The sequence below is a fragment of the Motacilla alba genome, chromosome 10 (genome assembly GCF_015832195.1).
Source record: "Motacilla alba alba isolate MOTALB_02 chromosome 10, Motacilla_alba_V1.0_pri, whole genome shotgun sequence".
Taxonomy (NCBI): Eukaryota; Metazoa; Chordata; class Aves; order Passeriformes; family Motacillidae; genus Motacilla; species Motacilla alba.
This window is the reverse complement of record NC_052025.1, coordinates 4,841,761-4,847,988: the sequence shown is the minus strand read 5'-3', so window position 1 is coordinate 4,847,988 and position 6,228 is coordinate 4,841,761. Positions and strand designations below refer to the sequence as shown.

Here is a 6,228-nt window from a genome sequence, read left to right as displayed (position 1 = left end):
CGCCATTGGCCCGGCCGCGCCCGCGTGACGCGCGGCGGACGCGCGCGCGCCCCCTCCGCCGCCGCGGAGCGACCCGCGCGCCGGCCCCGCGTTTCCAAGGCGACCCGGCAGGAACGGCGGGAGGCGCGCGCGGGATCGCGCGCGGGCGGTCCTCAGGGTTCCTCCCCGCGCGGCCGCCGGTCCCGCGCGGGGCGCGCGCCGGGCGCAGGCGGCGCGGGTGCCGCGGGCAGCAGGTACGTGCGGGGAGCCCCGGGGACGGAGGTGCGAGCGGGGAGCCCCGGTCCGTGCCGTGCCCCGGCGCGGGCAGCGGGTCTCGGCCGTGCCCGAGCCGCGGGACCGTACCGTGCTCCGGCGCGGGCAGCGGGTCTGCGCTGTGCCCCATCGCGGCCGCGCGCGGCTCGGGGATCCCGGTCCCTCCGCCTCCCGGGGCCGCCGCACGCCCCGCCGTCCCCGGGGTCGGGCGGGGCGGCCCGGCGGGCTCCCCGCGCCGCGGTGGCGGGGGCCGCGCTGGCGGTTGAGCCCCTCCGCGGCGGACAAAGTTTGGCGGCGGGCGCCGCCTCCCGCTAACTTGCCGGCGGTGGGGCCGGGGGCCTGAGGGCGCTCTGCCGCGGGCCGGCCTGCGGCGGGGCCCGAGCCCCCTCACGCGGGGTCAGCCGAGCCGCGGCCCGGCCGGGGCGGTGCGAGGGTCGCGGCCGCCTGTACTGCGGGGCCGCGGCCGCGGTGTCGCAGCCGGAGCGGCGTTACGGCCGGGGCTGGGGGGGCTCTGGACGCCGAGGGGCGCCTCACGCATCGCAGTCCCCCGGCACCGCTCGGCGGCGCGGCCCGGCCGGACAACTTCGGATGTGCGGATCCCGAATACGAAGAGCCCCGGTAATGCCTGAGCGTGAAAGTTGCTTTTATTGTCTGTGTGCGCAAACCCACCCAACGGTGGTGCCTCAGCAGTGTCTTCACGCAGGAGTACTCTGTGTCTGTAAGGTGCTGCATTGCTTCTTGGAAACCCCCTGTCCTGGAGTAGCATCATTGCTTGCCCCAACGAGAAAAGGAATAGTAGTTTCTTTTCTGGAGTCGAAATCCAATTAGAGTGCTCTTTACTAGGGAATTGTCGGTTTGCCTTCCATAAAATATAATAAACTTAATAGGCCTTTTTTGTTAGATTTGTAGAGGTAAAATCTAAATTGTGGGGACTGATGAGTTGTAACGGGACAGCACGTCACAGTAACTTTTCTTGAAAACAGTAGTACGTGAACATGCATGGTTTCAAAGCTTGTTAGTATACTGAAGTTAGGAAAAGGTTCTGCTAAGTGTGTCTCCAGAATTTCTTGGTTCTTACATGAAGGTTTAAGAGCAAACCGATCTACAGGCTCTGCATTAGAGCATGCACCTGATACCAGTTGTAACAGCTGCAGAAGATTGTATGTGTTAAAGAAGTAAAATGCGTAAGGGTGTAAGGGTGTAGGGGTATTTACAGCTGTGAATGCGATCAGCAGAGAAAGCTCATTTGTCGGAACGCAGGGCACCTCTCATAGGCACATAGTCAGAAACTGCTGCCTTGCTATGTGCAATCCTGCTATTTTTGCTCCACTTATTACCGGAATTTGTACAAAGAGGGGTAAGCAGCCTCTGTACTTTTAATGGGCTGTAATAACATTACTAACCATGTGTGGATTAAATGAAACAATACTGATAAAAATTTTTTGATACCTCCTGTGAAGATGCTGAGAGTTGCTGCAGAACACCTGTAAAAGGGTTATTGCTACCACAGTCACGTTGGGTGGGGGTTATAAATTAGACTGTGCAAAATAGTAGCACATAGGTGCTTTGCAAGGAGATACTGCAATTAGCATTGTGCACCAGGTATCTTGTATAGTAAAATGTGTGTCTTGATGCTGTGAACAATGTTTGTCTTGTGAGGCAGAATGCTCTGTGCTGAGAAGGGGAAGAATACTTCTCATTTACAGAGGATGCAGAATAAGAAGCAAGTGTTTGCTGCTTCAAACGTGTCACGGTTCCTAAATGCTGGGAAGAGTGTGCCCACAGTCAGCGAGGGGATGGTGTGAGTGAGGAGCCCATTCTCAAAGCAATGCATGCGTGTACTCATCTTACTCATTCCTCTGTGTTTCTGAACAAAGTGGAGTTTTTGCAGCTCTGTCCTGATGCAGAATTGTTTAGGGCAAGATGCTGGTTTTGCCTGAAGGGTGAAAAGAGGTGGAAGTTGCGCACAAATTTAGATGTGGTTATAGGATAGTAATTATGCTAAAGACAGCAGTGGACAGCAAGGACGTGAAGCAAGAGTACACATCTACTATTTCGGCCACAAAACTGGAGCAGTAGGTAAGATAAAGATCTGAACTCGCACTGGTTTACGAAAAGGCCAGTAAGAAAATTAAGATGTATGCTTGCAGTGTGAGTACAAGTGCAAGCCTGCTACTCAGCTGAAGTATTTTCAGATCTTGACTGACAGCATAAATGCAGAACATAACAGCGGAGCTGTCTCCCCTCTCGCTGTGCCTGTTCCCAAAGGTTAGTTGGATGTAAGTGTGATTACAGTTCTGAAGGTGCCCTGTACCAGATGCTTACAGCTCATTATGCTTTGCCTCTTCTGGCCCCCAGTACTGGAGTGCTGTTACACCAACGTGGGTTCAGTGGTGACTCCCCCAAACCTGGCTACCTGGCAGCTTGCTGTTTGTCTCTGCTGGCCTCTCCGCTGCGGAGTCTGACGCTGCAGTGGTATTGCATCACAGATTACTTTTAGCACGGCGGGACAGAACTAGCAAAGTCTCCAGCATGATGGAGCGCATGCTTTCCGTGTTACTACACGTGATTGGGTCCAAATTAGGAGGAGAAACTGCACTGCCCTGCGAGATCCTTACATGACTAAAATTTACCTGCATCATCAGTATTCGTTTAAATTAGTTGCATTACCTGGCAATAGCACAAGAATTAATTGAATTGTGTTATGCAGGACGGAACTGTATCTTTTATCAGAGCAGCAAACGGGGTGTTAGTTCAGTTACAGTGGTGCTCAGCTAAACTGCTTTCTGGACAATGGGATTAACTAACAGAAAAAATACTTTATCCCTATGAGCACTGCAGAACCAATACTGACAGAGGAGACTGAGCTGGAGTCCTTTCTGCTGCATGTGTTAACATCTAAAGTGTCCAATAAGTGCCATTTGAAGAATCTACGTTGCTAGTTGGTATATGAGAGGAGGACTGAGGTTTGATTCCTCCTTTTACTCTCCTCACTGGTTCTAGAGAGATTCTGTATGCTGCTGAAGGGTATTTGCCACACTCTTGCTAGGTTCAGTAATATGAGGATAAGTCTGGAACCAGTGGTGTTGGAAAATGAGTTTTGGATTTTTTGACTTGTAAAAAATTTCTGAACTTTTGGGAGTATTTTTGTAGTAGGTGGATATGAGCATACTTGGTGAAATGCCATTTTCAAGAGAAGAGAGTAAAAAAATAGTAAAAGGTTGGCTTCTTACTGCTCTGGGGTAGAACTTTGCTGCTGTTCATTCTTTGGCTCTAGAGGTTTCTGTCCAAGGTGAATTGAAACCTTTTTTCCTCCAAATTCGTAGCTGGTGTGTTGTGGGCAGCAGCAGGGTTACCTCAGTCTGTCATATTTCAGCCCACCCATTTACTGGGCTTAGGATTTGTGTGACAAGTTGATGTTTTAGGGTTTAATTCTTAATTTTGTTACAAGGTCCCAGTGAAACCTGTTGCCTCCATGTAATCCCATTGAAATCACTGGGTTTGCCTGAATAGAGTGAAGTCAGGCCTTGTAAATTCAAGTAGAGTGGAGGTTTTCTAATGATACTTGTCAATAATGTTTATCAGGTAAGCATTATAAAATACAACATCAGCTTATTTCTTGGTTTATTCCTCTGTTTCACTTGCATGTTATCATGTTCTAGAGTTGAGTGTTGCTTTGATGTGTTTCAACCAAAATTTCTTTGGGGTAATTTTTGTATCTTTCCTTGCATCTGTAAAGCACTGTGTATGCCTACAGCATTACACACAAATGAAACTGCCTTTGAAAACGAATGTTCAAATCCACCGGTTGCAGAGTTAGACCTGTAAGTCAGCAAATACCTGATTTAGGGTTGTGCAGCTACAGTTCTGTGTTACGAGCCACCCTGCTTGGTGAATGAGGCGACGATTTGCAGCAAGAGTAGTATGTGATCTTAATAGTTGAGAGGAGGATTAATGCAAATGGAGCTAAAGTAATAGGCTGTTCTAAACGTGGTGCATCCGAATTTTCAAGAGCTTTACTTTCAGCCCAAATCACCTTCTTGCAAATTAGTTTCTAACGTGGAACCTCTTGGTATTGGGAGGCTTAGCCCCTTTTGTGTGTTTGTTTGGTTTGGGTTTTATTTTGTAAAATTACACTACACGGAGGTATAAACTTCCCTTGTTGACTTAAAAAAATCCCTAAATGGGATTTGAGCCTTCAGTGGTGATTTCTAATTTGGGTAATTGCCTTATTTTGCGAGGTTGTTACTGGATAAATGGGGAAAGGACCTTTGGGTCTGTGCTTTGTGTAGGGGAACAACTGGTGAAGTCTGACCTGTTTCATCCTCTCTGCTCTGTGTCCTGCCTCTGCTTTTTAGCCTCAGCAGCCTGCCAGTGCTCACAGCACACTTGCCTCTGCTCTGTCAGAGGTACCAGGTGCCCAGCCCTTTGTACAGGGAGTTTGTGTCCATTTGGATTGGCTTTTGAGAGGCCACCTTTTTTAATACTTGATTTAAAAAGCAGGCAGGCATAGGAAAACAGTTCATTTTAAGTTGAATGGATTGCTGTGAGACAAAGATCATCACTGCTGTTCCAGGGAACTTCAAAGGCTGCCTGCAGACGAGGCAAGTGTCAGAGCTTCTCAAAAAAGTTGTGAAAGTCTTTGTAGTGGAAAGTGTTATGTGTCTGATATTTAAGTGTGCCTACCAGGTTTTTCCACTAATAGAAAATGAAAATTCGTGCATAAAAATAGCAAAATACAAATTTTATTGAAGTTAGTGAGACCTTTACTGTTGAATTATTTTATAATTCTTCTTTCAATGCTTTTGTTCAAGTTTATCAAATAATTTCTTACAGAAGAGCAGTCGTTTGGACTACCAGTCAATTTAGCTGATGGTACAAATGTAAAGAAAGCTCTTCTTTGAGTGAACTAAAGAACTCCTGTCTGTAATAATTAAAGTTAGCAAACATACAGGATGTAAACATGAGGCATGTGGTGTGTCTCAGCAAGCAGTGCATAATTTTTCTCTGTATATAATAACTGCCTGCATTTTACAACCCACATGTAGTAAATAATTGCATTTTTATCTGGAATGATAAAAGTAGACAGCTTTGAAAGCAATTTTTAACAGGAAAGGGAGATACGGTCAAAGTTCATGTGTTAATTGCACAAGTGTATTAAAAGAAAGCCAATCTGAACAATTTTTCTTGTACATATTTGTTACTTTTCTTCTGTTACCAGCTGCCATATCCAGAAATCTGAATGCTCTCTTTTTTTTATCCTTTTTTTTTATTTTTTTTATTTTTCAGCCTTAAGAAGAAGGACTTTTGAAGCAGGGGCAGTAGTGTAATTAAAGGGATATGTTTAACTTGGGAAGGTGTTATTTTTAGAACTAGCTCAAAAGGGCAGGTACTCCTTGGAGACATTCTAATATGGCCAGAATGTCTCCTCCAACTAAAGAGCAGTACAGGACATGGGCAGCATCGAGGTTTACTTAAAAGTTTTTGACACATGTTATCTCTGGGGAAAAAAAAAAAATGAGAGGAGGCTGCAGAGTGGGCACAACTTCTGAGCCTCTGGGCTCTTGGTGCTTCATTAAAGAGTGCAGGTTCCAGAGAGGCTGCCCATGGGGGGAAGCCTTTGTTCCCTTCCTTTCTCAGGGCCATGCTGGTGCTGGTTCTCTTCCCCGTGCTCGTGCCCTGGCTCCTGTGAGGAACGCAGCCCTGCTGGCTGGAGCACAGGTGAGTGCCCTCCCACCAGGCTGTGTGGAGACAGCCGCTGTTCTGAGCTGCCCTGAGCGCTGCTCCCCTCGGTTTACATCCTCAGCTGCGAGGAGCAGGGAAGTTGGTGCTTGCTCCTGGTAGGAAGGGGTGTGTACACGAATTAATGGGCACACTGCAGAGATGTTTTTCTCCCTACTCTCTGTTATTTTTTTGTGGTTCCCATTTGCTCGCTTTTCCACCTCTGAGCAAAGGGGAGCATATGGCAGTGTGCTG

At 48.1% G+C, this 6,228-nt stretch overlaps 1 protein-coding gene across 5 annotated transcripts in view; it reads left to right on the top strand.

The window, feature by feature from the left end:
* Positions 1-29: 29 nt before the first annotated feature.
* The window catches only part of TMEM266 (transmembrane protein 266), an 84,053-nt gene continuing 77,854 nt past the window's right edge, over positions 30-6,228 (top strand). For 3 of the 5 annotated variants that reach the window (XM_038147643.1, XM_038147641.1, XM_038147638.1), the window contains exon 1: positions 35-233. The gene's annotated coding sequence lies outside the window, so the exon portion shown is untranslated. Of the gene's footprint in view, positions 234-267; positions 871-6,228 lie in introns of those variants that run through there. The other 2 variants (XM_038147644.1, XM_038147640.1) reach the window with 2 other exon arrangements.